Source organism: Dipodomys spectabilis, unplaced genomic scaffold (assembly GCF_019054845.1).
Source record: "Dipodomys spectabilis isolate Male_0828 unplaced genomic scaffold, ASM1905484v1 ptg000116l, whole genome shotgun sequence".
Taxonomy (NCBI): Eukaryota; Metazoa; Chordata; class Mammalia; order Rodentia; family Heteromyidae; genus Dipodomys; species Dipodomys spectabilis.
In genome coordinates, this window is record NW_024870793.1 from 1116343 (window position 1) to 1135121 (window position 18779).

Sequence of the window (18779 nt, forward strand, 5' to 3'; positions counted from 1 at the left end):
ACATGATCAGGTCATTCCAGGTGAGGGAGAAGGAAGAGCACCAATACCTGGCAGTGGAACTGGCCATCCAGAGACCTCCTGCGAGAAATGTGAAAATCATACCACCTATTCAAGAATGAAGTCAGAAGATTGTTTAGACAGATTGTGAGGACTGTGCATTACTTTAACGAATATAGAAATGAACATTGAGACATTAGCCCAATAACATCGTGTTGGATGACAAAGGCAATGTGAAGGTCAATGACTTTGTCATGAGCTTAATGATTTCCCTAGGGTAAGTTGCTGAAGGACATACATGGTACCTTAATTTTGTCCCTATAAAATATTTCTGCATGAAAATTATAATGGCTGCAAAGTAGACATCTGGTTAATGGGAGTCTCATTCATACTCTATGGGGATGGCAAATTTTCCATTTGAATATATGAATTTTATCCAGATACAGATAATTGTCTTGGAGGTCACATGCATTTCTACATTCATCTGTACCCAAAAGAACAAAATATCATCTTGAAACTGTAAACTGCATACCCAAACAGAGGCACAGTATAGAACAAAACATGGACATTGGGGGCTGTGAAGGTAGCTCAGTGGTAGAGTGCTTGCCTTGCATGCATGAGACCCTGGGTTTGATTCCTCAGCACCACATAAGCAAAAAAAGCTGGAAGTGGTGCTGTGGCTCAAGAGCTAGAGCACTAGCCTTGAGCTGAAGAGCTGAGGGACAGTGTCCAGGCACAGAGTTCAGGCCCCACAGCCTAAAAACAATGGACATTGGCTCAGCTAAGTTGAGGAATGTTTCCTATGTCCTAATGAGCCATTATGTAATGCACTAACACTTATTATTCTTGCACTCATGTGTGACATGAGGTACAGCCTGCCTGATATAAACAAAATGATATTGGACAGGATATTAAATGAAATCATGGTCATCTATTTTTTTATTTAAAAAAGTGCAGAATTAAATCAGTGCCTTCTTTTGTTTCAGTGTGCCCATCTCCTGCAGATATATAGTATGTATATATGTATATATCTCACAAAAATATTACATATTAAATATAATATATAATTATATGTTAATAAATATACATAATTTTGGAGATGCAGTTTCATTCAATTCTCTGCTTTTGCTTCAAGCCAACATTCTCATCTGAGCCTCCTACGGAAATAAGATTATAGAACAGGACCATGCAAAATATTTCCTAATAAATGCAGCAGAGAGTCTGTCTTTAACTTCCAAGAAATACTAAAAACTTGAAGATAGTAGAATGATGAATGTAACATAAAACACTTAACTCAGTGTAAAATTTCCAAAATTTATTTTATACAAAAATTACGGGAGGTGTTCCTGGAAGATGGCTGAGGAGAAGCTGGAGGCTGAACAAGCTCTCGTATAGAAAGCAGTTTTAGTGTTCCAGTGAACAGTCCTAAGCCAGAGAATCACACCAAGTGTGGCATCACAGGACAGAGAGTTAGGCGAGAGAGGAAAAAGCAAGGCAAAGAGACAGATCTGAGCACTTGCCTGCAGCCACGGTTGCAGCAGCAGCAGCAGCGGTGGCTGTTGCCACCATACCGGCAACACAGAGAGTCCCGTACAAAGGCACCAGATGTGGCGGGCAAACAGATTCTACTCAACACCAGCAAGAACTGACAAGGAGTAGACACCTTCATCATGCAGTTCCCAGACCAGAGAGGACCCAGGAACCAAGATTATAGAATGAGTAGAAGCCTGCCATCTTCACTCCTTCTCAGGGAGCAAAAGAAGGAAGGCCACCCCTCCCCCGCCACTACAGAAGATCTCCATTTTTGATAGTGACAAAAGCCTGGCTGAGCAGCTAGCACAAACACAAGCCTTGTAAGAAAACAAGAGTCATTTAGCAGGTCAAAGGAACCTAACCTGACCTGCGAGGCTCAGCTACACCAAGGGAAAAGTCACCCAGCCCAGGCCGCCAGCCTCAGGAGTAGCTTTCTTCACCGGGTAAACAGAGCCAGAGGATGCCCCTCCCTTAAGCAGCCTTGACAAACAATTGAAATTCAGTAAACAAAAACTCTGAGAATGGCTCCAAGCTGGGCTCTGTGAGTTTCTCAGGAGCTAGATACTCAGGGAAAAGCTGTTGTTTTCTGAAAGGCCTCAACTCTACCCAGAACCTAGCCTCATCACAGCATCTCCAAACTAGAGGAAATGGCCATCTCCCTCTTTTGTGATACTCAAAGCAGATCTCCCTCCCATTGAACTAGCCTGGGAAGAGGATCACAAAATCCTGGGTAAAGCAGAGCATTTTTCTGCCTGCTCAAACAAACTGACTTGAGAAACCATCCAAGCCACAGGAAAATCAAACACCATAAGCAGACGAGAGACTCCAACAAGACACTGGTTATGGACACAAGTGAGATACAAGATCTTCCCATCCACCCAAAAAAATCAAAGAACTCTTTTTTTGTACCTTTTATAAAAAATTTTTCCAAATTTTTTTTAATTTTTAATTTTTAAGATTAAAATTTTTTTTCTATTAACTTTTTTTTCTTCCTCTTATAATTTTTTTTCTTTTTTCAAATTGTATTTTGTTTAGCTCTACTGGCCTTTTGATCCTTTTTCTTTCTCATTCTTTTCACCTTTTCTTCTCTTTCGTTCTTTTTTTGCTTGACTTAATTGCTGTTCTGCTCATCCTCAGATATACCCGGAATCGATTATTAGACCTTAGCCCCATTGTGAACACAATTAATCCACAAATTTATTACTCAATTTAAAACCTCTTAGACTTAAATTCCTTAATAACAAGACTATCTTTTATACCTATATAATATTTTAAGCATTTTTATTTTTAAGTTGTTCACATCTCCTTTCTCTACCTCCCCTTCACTTATTCTATTCATGTTCTTCTCTGAATATTACATTCTCATTTTGGATAATTTTAAAGTGTTGCACTTTTTATTTATAACTTTTCTTTTTCTATTTTTTTCTTGTCTTTTTTCTTTCTCTTTATTCCTTTTTCTCTCTCTCTACTATCATTCTATCCAACCTATTTCCCGCTTTGAGATTAGGACTTAGTTAACTCTCCCTCTGCCTTTCCACATCCCTATATTCCTATTTTTACCCACATCTCTCCCTAAACCTAATAATTTCTGTTTGCCAAATTCTTCTTTCGCTTTTTAGCCCATTAATACATAGTTGCTTGATGTTGAATAGATATATCTGTTGAACTAGATTGTATCTGCAGACTTTTGATTGTGCAACTACAGACTTTGGTTGATGCTTGCCTTAAAATAGTTTTCTAGCACAAAACGTGTTACTTTCATCCTAAATGGGCAGAGCAACCTGGAAAAACACAAGAAAAATGGCAAGTTCAGGTATCTCAACTCCCACTCATGAAATCAGGGGACAGAGCAGATAATGAATAATCCAGAGGAGAGTTCCCAAAAGCTCTACAAGCACTACTGGGAAACATGGTAAATGAAAATATTGAAAACCTGCAAAGGACTCCATATGAGCGTGATAGGGAGAGAGAGAAGGTAAAACAAAGGTCAATGCAGGAATATCATGAGCGTGAGGAAGGTACTTAAAGACTGATACAGGAATTGCATGAGCAGCTTGAGAAGTAAAACAGAAATAAAGGAATGGCATAAGCAGGTTGAGATCAGTCATAGAGAATGTCAGGAATGGTGTGAGCAGGCTGAAAACACTCAAAGAGAACTACAGGAATTGTGTGAATGTGAGGAAGCTAATCAGAGTAATAGAGGAATTGAGAGAGCAAGATGAGAATACAGAAGGATAACCAAATACATTCATGGAATCGATAAACAGAAAACTGAAAGAAATCAGAGAGACCACGAAGGGAATGCTGAATGGAACACAACAGAAGGAATGGGAGTCCAAGAAAACCATAACCAATCAACTTAGTGATTTGAGAATAAAAACTGAACATCAAATTAAGGAATTAAAGAAGTTCATACAAGATCTAAAACAAAGTTCAAACAAAGTATTTGAAGCCATCAAGGATGACCAAGTAGGAAGAAAAGAAATTAAAAAAAAAAGTAGAAAGTTTGACAGCAGGTTAGACCATGAAGAAGATCGAATCTTGGGGATTGAATACAGTCTAGATATTATAGAGAAAGACCAAGCAACCATACAAGGCAACTCCATGAAATACGATACATCTATTCAACACTTGGAAGACACCATCAGAAGGCCTAATCTGAGGATAATGGGTGTAGAGGAACACCTAGAGACAGAAGTTAATGATCTAGGAAATTTGTTTAGCAGGATCCTAGCAGTGAACTTCCCAAACATGCAAAAAGATAGGTCTGTTCAGATACAAGAAGCTTTTAGAACTCCAAACAAACCAGACCAGAAAAGGACATGCACCGTGACATTACAATCCAAACTGGATCAATTCAGACCAAGGAAAAGATCCTTAAAGCTGTCAAGGAGAAAAGATCAATCACCTACAAAGGGAAACCAATTAGAAACACTTCAGATTTCTCAGAGGAGACAATTAAAGCAAGAAGAGCCTGGAATGATGTATGCCAACCCCTAAAAACGAACAACTATTAACAAAGAATTCTGTACCCAGCTAACCATTCCTGCATAACCACAGGTCAAATAAAATCTTCCATAGCAAAGAAAAGTTGAAACAATATACCTCCACCAAACGAACCCTACAAAATATTCTTAAATATGTCCTACACATAGAAAACCATCAAGACCACAATAAAGGACAAGAAACTGCAACCAAACTGAGAATCCAACAATCATAGGAAGAACATAGTTGTTGCAGCCCCCAAGAAGGTGGATAAAATGTCAGGAACTCCCAAATACCTCTCAGTACTATCTCTCAACATTAACGGACTTAACTCTCCAATTAAGCGACATAGACTGTCTAGTTGGATTAAAAAGCAAGATCCTTCTATCTGCTGCCTTCAGGAGTCACATCTTGCCCATAAAAACAAATACATTTTCAATGTGAAAGGCTGGAACAAAATCTACCAACCAAACGGCCCCCATAAACAGGCAGGAGTTGCAATTCTAATATCAAATAAAATGGACTTCAAATTAAAATTAGTGAGAAGAGATAAAGAAGGTCGCACCATACTAATTAAGTGATCTCTCTTTCAGGAGGATATTACAATTCTAAATATCCATTCATCAAACAACGGAGCACCCAAATTTATGCAAGAAGCACTACTTTCCCTCAAATCCCACATAGATCCAAAGACATTAATTGTTGGGGATTTTAACACACCACTTTCCCCACTAGATAGATCAACTTAGAAAAAACTCAACAGAGAAACCGCAGAGCTAAGCAATTGCATAAATCAATTAGATTTAACAGACATCTACCAAATATTTTACCCCGCAGCGTCAGAATACACGTTTTTCTCAGCAGCACATGGAACATTTTCCAAAATAGACCACATTTTAGGCCACAACGCAAACTTGTCCAAATTCAGAAACATTGAAGCTATACCTTGCATTTTCTCAGACCACAATGGAATTAAATTAGAACTCAACACTAAAAGCCACCAAAGAAAATCCTGTAACACCTGGAGGCTGAACAACACACTCGTGAATGACCAGTGGATCATGGAAGAGATTAGAAAGGAAATTCAAATGTTCATGCCATTCAACAAAAATGAACACATAATTTACCAGCTCCTCTGGGACACAGCAAAGGCAGTACTCAGAGGCCAGTTTTATAACTCTGAGTTCCTACATTGACAAATTGGAGAGATCTGCAACCAACAATTTAATGAGACATCTGAGCCTCCTTGAAAAAGAACAGCAAGAGAAACCCATATCCAGTAGATGGAAATAAATAGTTAAAATTAAATCAAAATTAAATGAGTTAGAATCCAAAAAAACATAAAAAGAATCAACAAAATTAAGAGTTGGTCCTTCGAAAACATTAAAAAAAATTGACAGACCCTTAGCAAATCTTATCAGAAAAAGAAGGGAACACACCTAAATAAATAAACTCAGAGATGAGAATGCAAACATCACAATAGAAACAACCAAGATTCAAAACATTATAAGGGAATACTTCTCAAAACTTTATGCTAATGTTTGAGAACTTGGCAGAAATGGACCATTCCTAGCAAATATTGACATTCCAAAACTAAACTAAGATGTGTTAAACCAGCTTAACAGGCCCATATCAAGCATTGAAATAGAAACAGCAATAAGAGACTTCCCATGTAAGAAAAGCCCAGGACCAGTTGCTTTTACAGCAGAATTCTACAAGGCCGTCAAAGCAGAGCTCACACCAATACTCCTCCAACTCTTCAATGAAATTGGAAGAGAAAGTTCACTAACAAACACATTCTATGAAGCTATCAAAACCAGGCAGGAGCTCATCAAAGAAACAGAACTATAGACCCATTTCTTTGAGGAATATTGATGCAAAACTTCTCTACAAACTTTTGGCTAATCAACTTCAACAATTCTTCCAAAAAATTATACACCATGATCAAACAGGATTGATTTCAGGGATGCAATGCTGGTTCAATATACCCAAATCAATTAATATAATTCATCACATCAACAGGAGCAAGGATAAGAACCACATAGTTACCTCAATAAATGCAGCAAAAGCATTTGACAACATCCAACACCCTTTATGACAAACCTACAGCCAGCATTATACTTAATGGTGAAAAACTTAAGTCATTTCCTCTTAACTCAGAAATGAGACAGGGATGTCCACTCTCTCCACTTCTTTTCAATCTAGTATTAGAACGCCTAACTACACCAATAAGTCAATATGCAAACATAAAAGGGATCCAAATAGGGAAAGAAGAAGTAAAACTTTCCCTCTTTGTAGATGACATGATCTTCTATTTCAATAATCCCATAGACCTAACTCCCAAATTACTCAAGCTGATTCAAAACTTTGGCAATGTAGCAGGGTATAAAATTAACCCTCAAAAATCAATGCATTCCAACAATGAAAAAAGGGTAGCTGAAATTAGGAAAGCAGCCCCATTCCTAATAGCCCCAGAAAAAAATAAAATACCCAGGAATTAAGTTATCCAAAGTAGTGAAGGACATCGGAGATGAAAAATTTAAAAACTTGAAAAAGGAAATCAAAACAGAACTTAGAAAGTGACAAAAAATCCCGTACTCCTGGATTGGAAAGATCAATATCGTGAAAATGGCAATACTTCCCAAGGCTATCTACAAATTCAATGCAAAACCTATCAATATTCCACAATCATTCTTCAAGTTAATAGAATAGGCAATGCAATAATTCATATGGAACAATAAAAGACCTCGAATAGCAAAAACGCTCCTCAACAGAAAGAATAGTGCTGGCAGAATATCAATACCAAATTTCAAACTCTAGTATAAAGCCATGGTAATCAAAACAGCTTGGTACTGGCACAAGAACAGACCTCAGGACCAATGGAATAGAATTGAAAACCCAGAAATGAACCTACAGACCTATAGCCATCTAATCTTCGATCAAGGAACTAAAAAAATATAATCGAAGAAAGACAGCGTCTTCAGTAAATGGTGCTGGCAAACTTGGTTAACTACTTGTAGAAAACTAAAGCAAGATCCATATATATCACCCTGTACCAGAATCAACTCCAAACGGACCAAAGACCTCAGAGTCAAAGCAGACACTGAAAACATTACAAGATGGAATCGGAGAAATTCTGGGTCTCCTGGGGACAGGTCGAAATTTCTTAATAGAAACCTAGAAACCCATCGAATCAAAGCAAGGTTGGACAAATGGGATTGCATGAAATTGCAGAGCTTCTACATGGCAAAGGACATAGCAATATCAATAGAAAACCCACAGATTGGGAGAAGATCTTCACTAGCCTGACAATGGTCTCATATCTAAAATACACCTGTAACTCAAAAAATTAAATCTCCCAACAACAAATTTTCAAAAAATTTGCCCAATAAATAAGTGGGATAAGACTTATAGAGAAACTTCTCTGAAGGGGAAAGAAGGATGGCCAATAGACACATGAAGAAATGCTCAGCCTCTCTAGCCATAAAAGAAATGCATATCAAAACGACATTGAGATACCACCTCACCCCAGTTAGAATGGCTATAATCAAGAACTGTAACAACAACAGATGCTGGAGGGGATGTGGACAGAAGGGAACTTTACTGCATTGTTGGTGGGAGTGCTAACTTGTTCAATCACTTTGGAAAGTAATATGGAGATTCCTCAAAAGAATCCACATAGAGCTCCCCTATGACCCAGCAATCCCATTTTGGGGCATTTATCCAAATATTCAAAAAAGACCACACCAAAGCTACCAGCACAACTATGATTATTGCAGCATTATTTACCACAGCTAAGATATGGAACCAACCCAGATGCCCCTCAGTAGATGAATGCATCAAGAAAATGTAGTATATATACACAATGGAATTCTATGCCTCCATCAAAAAGAATGACATTGCCCCATTTGTTAGGAAATGGAAAGACTTGGAAAAATTATATTAAGGGAATTAAGCCAGGCACAAAGATACATAGGTCCCATGGTTTCCCTTATTTGCAATAACTAGTACATGTCTGAGTCAAGCAGAAAAGGTCAGATAAGTTGATGTTAGGGAAATGAACCATAAGATATGTATTCAAATGTTTTTTTTCTCTTTCATGCTATTGTCTCTAACACATTTATAAGACTATTTCTTCGTTGCTTTTTATGTCCTTCCCCCACGGTATAATCCCCGCTTTCACTGTATTTGATGTTGGTATAATTTGTGGAGGGGGAGGGGAAAAACAAATCGTTTACATAGGTATACAGGTGAACCCATTGCAACAATGAGACGTACAAGTCGTTATGTCGAAGATGAACTTTACAACTTTGTTAGGCGGGGGGGTGGGTAGGAGGATTGGGGGGGCGGAAAATAGGATGGGAAGGGGAAACAAAGGAGGAGGCTACAATGCTTGATAAGAAATGTACTCATTATCTTGCCCATGTAATTGTAACCCCTATGTACAGTATTTTCACAATAGAAAACATACTGCAAAAAAATTAGAGGACAGTGTTATTCGATTTTCCATGAAAAAAGATTAATAAAAAATTAAAGACAGATATAGATCCCATTTGGAAATGTGAAAGTAAGTGGACTGCCCATATGTTCAAGTCCTAATACTGGCCCACAACCATACATTACATTAGTTTTTGTAAGTCTTTTATTGTAAAAATACTGTACAGAGGGGTTACAGTTAAATGAACAAGGTCATGAGTACATTTCCTGTCAAGCATTGTAGCCTCCTCCTTTGTTTTTCCCCTACCTTTCCTTCCCTTCCACCTACACAACAACTCCACTCGCCTCCAAAGATGCAAAGATCGTTTTTAATGTAGTGTCTTGTATATCACATTTTTACAATGGGTCAACCTGTATGCCTATTTAAACATTTTCTGTTTTCCCTTACCCTCCCCAAATTATAGAAATGTATATACAAGATGCAGGGCACCAGAATCAAATACAGTGAAAACAGGGGTTGTACCTTCTGGGAGGATCATATAAAGTAACCAGAAATCACATAGTACCGTATAAATACATTAGAAACAACAACAAGAAAGGAAAAACCACTTGTGTCCCTATCTTGGTGTTCATTTCACTTAACTTCATCTTATCTGGTCACTTGTACATAGCTTTTGACCTTTTCTGCTTGTCCTAGGCATATACTAGTTATGGCAAATAAGGGAAACCATGGGACCTATATTTCTTTGGGCATGCCTTACTTGACTTAATATAATTTTTCCAAGTATTTCCATTTCCTAACAAATTGGACGATATCATTCTTTCTAATAGAGACACAGAATTCCATTAGATAGATAGATAGATAGATAGATAGATAGATAGATAGATAGATAGATAGATAGATAGATAGATATAGATATAGATACATCTCTCTCTCTCTCTCTCTCTCTCTCTCTCTCTCTATATATATATATATATATATATATATATAATCACCTTTCTTGATCCATTCATCTACTTAGGGCCATCGGGGTTGTTCCATATTTTATCTATGGTAAATAATACTGCAATAAACAGCATTTTGCTGGTAGCTTTAGTATGGCCTTGTTAGTGATCATTTGTGTAAATGCCTGAAAGTCGGATTGCTGGGTCATGGGAGAACTCTATGTGGAGTCTTTTGAGGAACCTCCATACTGCTTTATAAAGTGGCTGAACAAGTTTTACACTCCCACCAACAATGCAGTAGAGTTCCCTTTTGGCCACATCCCCTACAGCATCTGTTGCTATTAACTTTCTTATTTATAGCCATTCTCACCGGGGAAAGTTGAATCTCAATGTGGTTTTGATTTGCATTACTTTTATGGCTAGAGAAGTTGAGCATTTCTTCATGTCTGTATTGGCCATTGTTATTTCCTCTTCTGAGAAATTTCTGTTTAAGTCTTTAGCCCACTTATTTTATCAGGCAGTTCTTTCTTTGATAATTTTTTGTTGGAGGATTTAGTTTTTTGAGTTCCAGGGGTATTTTAGATATGAGACCCTTGTCTGTTGTATGGCTAGTGAAGATCTTCTCCTAACCCATGGGCTTTTTATTGATTTTGCTAGCTATGTCCTATGTCATGCGGAAGCTCTGCACTTTCATGCACTCCCATTTGTGCAACCGTTCTTTGATTTGTTGTGTTTCTAGTTCTCTATTAAGAAAATTTCTGCCTATGCCAAGGAAACCTAGGGTTTCTCCTATTCCATCCAGTAATGTTATTAGGGTATCTGCTTTGACTCTGAGGTTGATCATTAATTTTGTAGGCCAGAACTTGGGTTTTTTCCACCTTTTGTGTTCATAGGAGTGTCTGTATTTTGTGTAAACAGGCTGCTCTACAAGGTATCATTCCGGGTGATGTAGTAGTTATTACATGGCTCCATGTAAGTATTGTGTAATGACATTGAGCTTTCTAATGATTTACCTACATAAATCTATTAATGTTAATTGTCATGAAGAATGTCAAACCTCCATTTTTGTGCCCATCTCCATCCTTGCTCTCCCTATTGTCTAGCAGTTTATATCACAGTCAGTATAACTGAAGCTGGCACATGGAACAGACATGGACTCTATGGATCCTGGCTGTTAATGGCCCCAAATACAGCAAATATCAGAATCAATGAGATCAAAGCAGTTGTCCCAGGTGCCTAATTGTATGAATGTCCTTTGCTTCCAATAGACTCACCTGCCTCTGTCACAAGCGTGGTAATGGTTTATCACCATGAAAGCATACACGGAAGTTTAATTTCTCAGTGTAGCCATGTCAGGAGGTGGAACTTTTAAGAGAGATTTCAGTCATAAATGGATTAATAAAATCTCATCAACTCTCTAGGGACTAACATTATCACTGTTAACAGTTTTTGAAAGCAACCTATGCCCCTTACTCCCTGTCATTCTAGCACATGCTATGATGCCAAGATCTTCTGTGATATGATTCACCAAGGGGACCTTGTTCCATGTGCTACCATGCAATTTAGAATTTCCAGCCACTACTATTTTGATTGAAATAGACCTTTTATTCCTTATGAAGTGTACAGCTTCAAGAATTTTGTTAAACCATAACCATATGGACTAAGATGCTATTCTTTTTATCTTTTTCATGGAACTGAGGATTAAACTGAGGGCCTTACACTTACTAGGCAAATATGGTACCAGTTGAGCCAGCATGCCCCCAATCAATTTTTTTCTTTTTCAGCTTGCTTTTCATATATGGTCTTGTGCTGACTTCACTCAAGCCACCCTAAGTACCCCATCCTCCTATAACTCTACCTCCCAATATCTGGGATTACAGGCCAGTGACACCACAGTTTGCCTCTTAGAATATGCTATTCTTTTGGGGAAAGAGCTACAGACCCCTGAGATGCCTAAGGGGGGTTGTGTGTGTGTGTGTGTGTGTGTGTGTGTGTGTGTGTGTGTGTGTGTGTATTCAGGAGAACTGTCCTTGGTGATTTACTTAGTACTGAGGGAGAGGCTTCCTGAAGAATCTGTATTCTTCATTCCTTTCACTGAAAAAGAAATGCTTCTCTGCGTGCAAGTGCCTCTCAACTGTAATCCTAGCTCTTCAGAATGCTGAGATTTGGGGATAACATTGTTAAACCAGGCGATCCAGGAAAAGTCCATGACACTCTTATCTCCATTTAATCACCAAAAATGTTAAAAATGGAGCTGTGGCTTAAGTAATAGAGTAATATTCTTGAGGAAAAATATACGAATAGCACCTAGACTCTTATTAAGGCTCAGGACCAGCACCCATACAAAATCTCCAGATAGCACTTATGCCATTACAAGTCGCCATTATGTCTAATGGATTATTTCTACAGGACAGTTGCAATGTAAAAAACAATCTTTTATTTCTTCATAAGATATGTTCTTTCTGGACCAGCTTTATGCCCCATTTTTCTTGCTGGAATGGTGTCTTGATTTTGAAGTAGAGGAAATACTCAGTGCGGAATTTGGTCTCTGAATCCCTCCCTTATCCATTATTAACATGTTCTCTCTTTTATTTTTTGGCAGTCTTTGGCAATGAACTCAGGTCCTGGGCACTGTCACTGAGCTTCTTCTTTGCACAAGGCTAGCACCCTATGCACAGCGTAACTTCTGGCTTTTTCTGTTTATGTGGTACTGAGTAATTGAACCCAGGGCTTCATTCATTCTAGGCAAGCACTCTACACTAAACCACATTCCCAGCCACATGTTCTCTTTCTAAAATATGTCTAACATGTTTACCTCTGTCCCATCTCTGAAGCCACTACTCTTGAATATATCCTCAGTTTAACTCCTAACTACTTTTCATTCCCTTTAACTGCCGAATTATTTTCCATTGGACCCATGGAACAATCTTTCATTTTCTTAAATTTCCCACTTCATTGGCTAAAGTCAAACAATACCTCAACATTACCAGTGTCTGAAATTGAGGACACTTAAAATAATAAAAATATTTTTCTACTTTCTTTTGGCCGTGGGCTTGAACTCTGGACCTTGGGCACTGTCCTTCATCTCTTCAGCTCAAGGAATGTCCTCTAACACTTGAGCCACAGTGCCACTTCCAGTTTTCTGAGTTTATTGCAGATAATAGTCTCTCAGCCTTTCCTGCCCAGGCTGGCTTTGAACCGGGAGCATCAGATCTCATCCTCCTGAATAGCTAGGATTACAGGAATGAGCCCCCAGTTCCCAGCTAATAAATAGCTTTTCATATGTATCAGGTGATACACAACAACTCAGACCCTTGGGGAGTTTTTTATCTTCAAGTCTGGGCAGGATATAACCCCACAATATACTCTGGTAGGTAACAAAATTAAAGAGATTCTACAAATATAATTAGTTCCCACAAGAGTTGGGTATGAGTTACTTCCAAGGAGTGAGTGCAAATTAAGGCTTTTCTAGAAGTCAGTGAAGCCAGCAGAATGAATCAAACAGTAAGGAGAATATGTTTGTCAAGAAAGTATGGGGGTGTGTAGGAGCTGACAACAGTGGTTGTATGATAGGTGACCAGAAAGCAGAAACCACTGTCTCACAACATCAGGAGATAAACCGAACCAGGCATCCCTTAAGCTTGGAAGAGATCCCCACATTCCATTACAGACTATAGCCTGGTGGCCCCTGCTAAAAACTGAGCAGCTGCTATAGACAAACCACACCCTAACTACCAGCCCAAATTTCTAACCTACAATATTTGGTATTCAATGGATTAACAAAGAAATTTCTAGTAATTTGCCACATAATATGACAAAATAAATGCATCTCTCAGAGCGCTGGTGCCTCACACCTGTAATCCCAGGTACATAAGAGACTGAGATCTGAGGATCCAGATTCAAAAGGATTTCAAGCAGCAATATCTGTGATATTCATATTGCCAATAAATAACAAAAACCTGGAAATGGTGGTATAGCTTATGTAGTAGGGCACCAGCCTTAAGGGAAAAGATAATTAAAAGCACAAGACACTAAGTTGAAACTCCAATACCAGCACATACACACACACACACAAAAAAAAAAAAACACAAAAATAGAATAGAAAAATGAAAACATTTGTTGAAGACCACCTGGTATTTTCTCTGCTCTGGGTAAAACTCTAACATTTCTCACACTTTTTCCTTATGCTTGAAGTAATTTATTAAAATTCTATAACACCACCATAAAGATATCTAATTACACAACTACACAAATGTGTTGGCCACAGCCATTTCTATATATCATATTGTAATTGTTACTGCAAACAAAGTACCTTTCCTACTAATTTAATCTAATTAATTGCAAAAACAGGATTTGTATCTTAGTTGAAATTAAACTTAAACTTCTTAACTCATCAAAAGGAGTATGTGGGTGCTGTCACTGAGAGAAGCATAGAGCTGTTTGACATCAGGGGAGTTTCTCTGATAAAGCAAGGTCTGTCATAAAGTCATATAGATAATTGTTTATCTTTGCTCTTTATCATTCTTGGTGTTACACCTTTTGAGTTCTTGATTATTTATTTGGCAACTCACCCTTTAGTATATGTCTTCCATGAAAAAATACATTTTGCCATACAACAAATGTTTATCCTTAAGATGAGGAATGCATCTTGTTGTTTCTCAGGGTTTATTTAAAAGCAAAGAAGAAGTGTTTGCATGTTTCTAAATATTTTGTTTCTTTCTGATTTCCTGTCTGCCATTCCTCAAGGCTTATTTTTCCTAATTGATGGTGCCTCCAATCTATACAAATTGCTATGAAGACATCATACTATTGCATTCAATGTATAGATTGTTTTGATGGAAATTAATACCTACTTGATGCTGTGTGCTGCTGTTCACAATTGAGCCATGGTTTTTCTTTTAGCTCTATTTCAATTATTTTTGTAAGTGTTAATTTTCCTTTACAATGTATGATGTATTTTTTGTTAGATAGTTCTTAGTGTGTTTTATTGGATTGTATTGGTATGAACAACACTGGGGATTGAACTCATACCTCATTTATGGGAAGAAACACTCTACCACCTAAGTGACGATCAGCTATGGCAATTTTTTTGTTTATTTGTTTTTCTTGGTCATGGGGCTTGAACTCTGGGCCTGCGTGCTATCCCTCAGCTCTTCAACTCAAGGCTAGTGCTCTACCATTTTAGCTACAGTGCCACTTCCAGAATTCTGCGTGGTTATTTGGAGATAAGTGTTTCATGGGCTTTTCCTTCCCAGCCTGGAGTTGAACCACAGTCCTCAGATCTCAGCCTCCTGAGTAGGTTGGATTACATGTGTGAGCCACTGCCACCCGGCTATAGTAGTTTTTTCTTTTAACAATGGAAATTATTTATTTTTGTCCTAATTTAATTTAATATTTTTATCTCTTTTTTTTCATCCCATGGAATTGAGTATAGGACCCTTTATATGTATGTATGTATGTGAGTGCTTCTATGTACATATGTGCCAATACTGAGGCTTGAATTTCCTTAACTTTTTCCAAGCAAGGTTGACCCTACACCACTTGAGCCAGAACTTCAGGTTTTTTGTTGCTTAATTGAAGGCAAGAATCACTGATATACTACTTTGAAGGATTAATTTTTGGATGGCAGTTCAGAGCCAGACTGTGCAGTCTCCTTATCTCTTCCCTCTAATAAACTACTCAGGAAACGCTTCTAGTGTCACTGTGGCTCAAGAGGTAGAGCACTGCCCTTAATGAAAAGCAACTCATATACTGTGCTTAGGCCTGAATTTAAACCCTGGGGACAGCGTGTTAAAAAAAATAACATACTCTGAATTGTTTGACCAGTCTAGCTTTAAACCATGATCCTATAGATCTCAGGTCTGAAATAGCTGGGATTACAGGTTTGAGCCTTTAGCTATAATAATAGCTTTCTATTATTTTCAATCATTATTATTGACAGATGCTTTAAAAAAACACATATGGCTAACAGTAGCTCATGTTAATAATCCTTGATATTATAGAGGGTGAGACATAAGAACCTCAGTTTGAAGTTGGGCCCAATGACAGAATGTCTGAGTCTTATCTCCAACTAACAACCAAAAGGTTGGATGTAAGACTGTGGCCCAACTTTTAGAGTCATAGCCTTTATTAGAAAAAGCTTAAGGACAGTGCTCATGCAATAAGTGCAAGTCTCAAGATCAGCACAAAAAACATAAAATAAACAGAACCCAAAAATAATCACAGGTATGGCTAGTGATAGTTTGCCTAGTTTTCCTAATATCCTGAATTTTATAGCCACCACAAAGAAAAATAGACAAACCAACAAATTATGTATCCACAGGCAGATGAAACTTTTCCTGATATATCTGCACTAATTATATTTTTAAAAAGTCTTACACTTTTTCATTTAGAAAGTTAACCTAAAAATAATGCCAGTTGAATAGAAATTGTATGTGATGACTACTTCAACAACAAAACATATTTTAGTTTTTTTTTAAAAAGTATGTCACCTATTTGTCACTATATATATATATATATATATATATATATATGTATATATATATATATATATAAAACATTATTAAAATTTCAACTAAATATTAACTTCACTATCCTCTAAATTGAAGTGTTTACCTATATTTTATATCAGAGTGAGTATAAACATTAGGGAGTTAACTGAGGCAATGAAAAGGGGTGCAGGAAGAAATGTTCCTTTCAGAGCAACTTGGTTTGAGGCTGGCCACCAAGGTAGGTCTTCAAGAGGCCAGGGCTGTTTCTCTTTCCTAAGGTGCCTTTCCTTGACTGGTCCTCCTCCTCTTGAGTCTAATAAAAGGAAGTGGGAGAACAGCAGCAGCTTGAGTTGAAGATTTTTGTTAAATCCTCTTTCTTGTGTTTAAATGCAGGAACTAGAAAATTAACTGGCTGCATGAACTCTAACTTTGAAAGAACTTCCAAATATGAAGACCAACCTGAGCCAGCACATCGTGGAGGAGGACATGGTGGTGGCAAAGAACAGATAGAACTTTTGCACAGAACATGCACATTCTTACTCCTTTGTGTAAGTCAGTAAGTCTGCATATAGGAAACTTCAATGTCCCAAAATTCCAATGTTAGAAAGGAGCTTTAATTTTGTTAAAGTTCCTTTTCAGTGGGATCCCTGCTTCTCCACTGTTCCTTTAGATTCTGTAGTTTTAGAAGGCAATTGCATGCTTAACAGAAACAACCCCTTGTTTCCACAGCACTGGATGCTGCAAGTCTGTACATATTTATGGAAAGTTTTAAAACATACTTCATCAGGGAGGAGAACAATGAGAGGGATGGTATTCTAATGGGGTTCAGCTATTATTGTTTAGATGGTGACAAGTGTTGTCTGTATGTTGAGAAGCCTCTCGCCTTGCTTGAGCAACACCTCATCTGAGCCTAACAGCTGGGATCATATTGGGCACCTCTACATAAACATATAATCAGCTTCTTTTTAGAAGTAGTGGGTTTTATAAACTATTAGAAGCTATCAGATTAACTGCTTGAACTCAAGAGGGTACGGGTACTTAGCTGTTCACTTCTACTCAGGATAGTCCGGGTTAGTGTATTAGACAGTTTGTATAAGTGATAAAATCAAAGCAAATTGAAGGCTTCAAGTAGTCTTAAAGATCTTTAAGAACATAAAATTCAGTGGAAAGTGGCACTGTGGTTCAAAGTGGTAGATCACAGGCCTTGAACAAAATATTCTCAGGGACAGTGCCCAGGCCATGAGTTCAAAACCTACGATCGCCATAAAAAAAAAAAAATGCTTGTCTCATTTTGAAATGTCAATTTAAGCTTGTTATTTAAATTTTATACAAAAAGAAAGTTTTTGGTCTCCTAGGAAAGTTCTCCAAAAATTAATGTAGAGCAGAAGAGAAGAATGTAGAGTCATTGTGAGATTAATTAGGAATTCAGAGCTATGAAAGACTAGAGTTTTAAAAGCTGAAATAAATACATGTCAGAGTGATGGAAACAAAGAGCTTTCTAGGGATAGACTTTCAAGTCTTTTCAACACATTTGGATGGTTAGATGGTGCTACATTTTTTAATTTTGCCTCACTCTGTCTTGGCGAGGTTTTTGTGGGTAAGAAGAAAATCCAGTTTTCTTACCTATTTATGAACTGCACGATAAAAATTTAGCAGAGGACCTTCTGTGACCACTTCTTAACTGGAAGTATTATAAGTTTTTTAAGACCTCAGAATCCTTTTGTACTGTTAGCCAGGCTGTTTTGAACTATTTACTTTCAAATTTATTAGCATAATCCATTTATCATTGTAGGAAGGAGAATCCTCTGCTAAATAAAGTCTACTTGCTGGGGTTGTTTGTAAGCAATGAGCCATTGGGTATTTCTGGCTTAGCCTGTGTAGAGTAGACTGGATTGAAGTGACATTTCCATGATTTATAGGTAAAATCACCCTGCTCGATTAGAAGTGTGGGAACAAAAGAGTGATGGGCATTGTTTTAAGATTTCTTTTATTTTGCTATGTATATATCCTCCATCATATATGTGGCTTTAATCTTCCTAATATGTTGTATTTTAAATATTTGGTTTTAGTATGATGTGAATTATAGTTTTTACATTAAATAAGCAGGACATGTGACCTGAATGAGATAAGAATTTAATTAATTTTTTGGTGGGGTCCAGTCTTGGGGCCTGAACTCTGGGCCTGGTCGCTGTCCCTCAGCTCTTCAGCTCAAGGCTTGCGCTCTACCACTTGAGCCACAGCGACACTTCTGGCTTTTTTTCTTTTTTATGTGGTGCTGAGGAATCGAACCCAGGGCCTCATGCATGCAAGGCAAGCGCTCTACCACTGAGGCACTTTCCCAGCCCTAGAATTTGATTAATTTTAAAAGGGAAAATATCAGAATTAAATCAT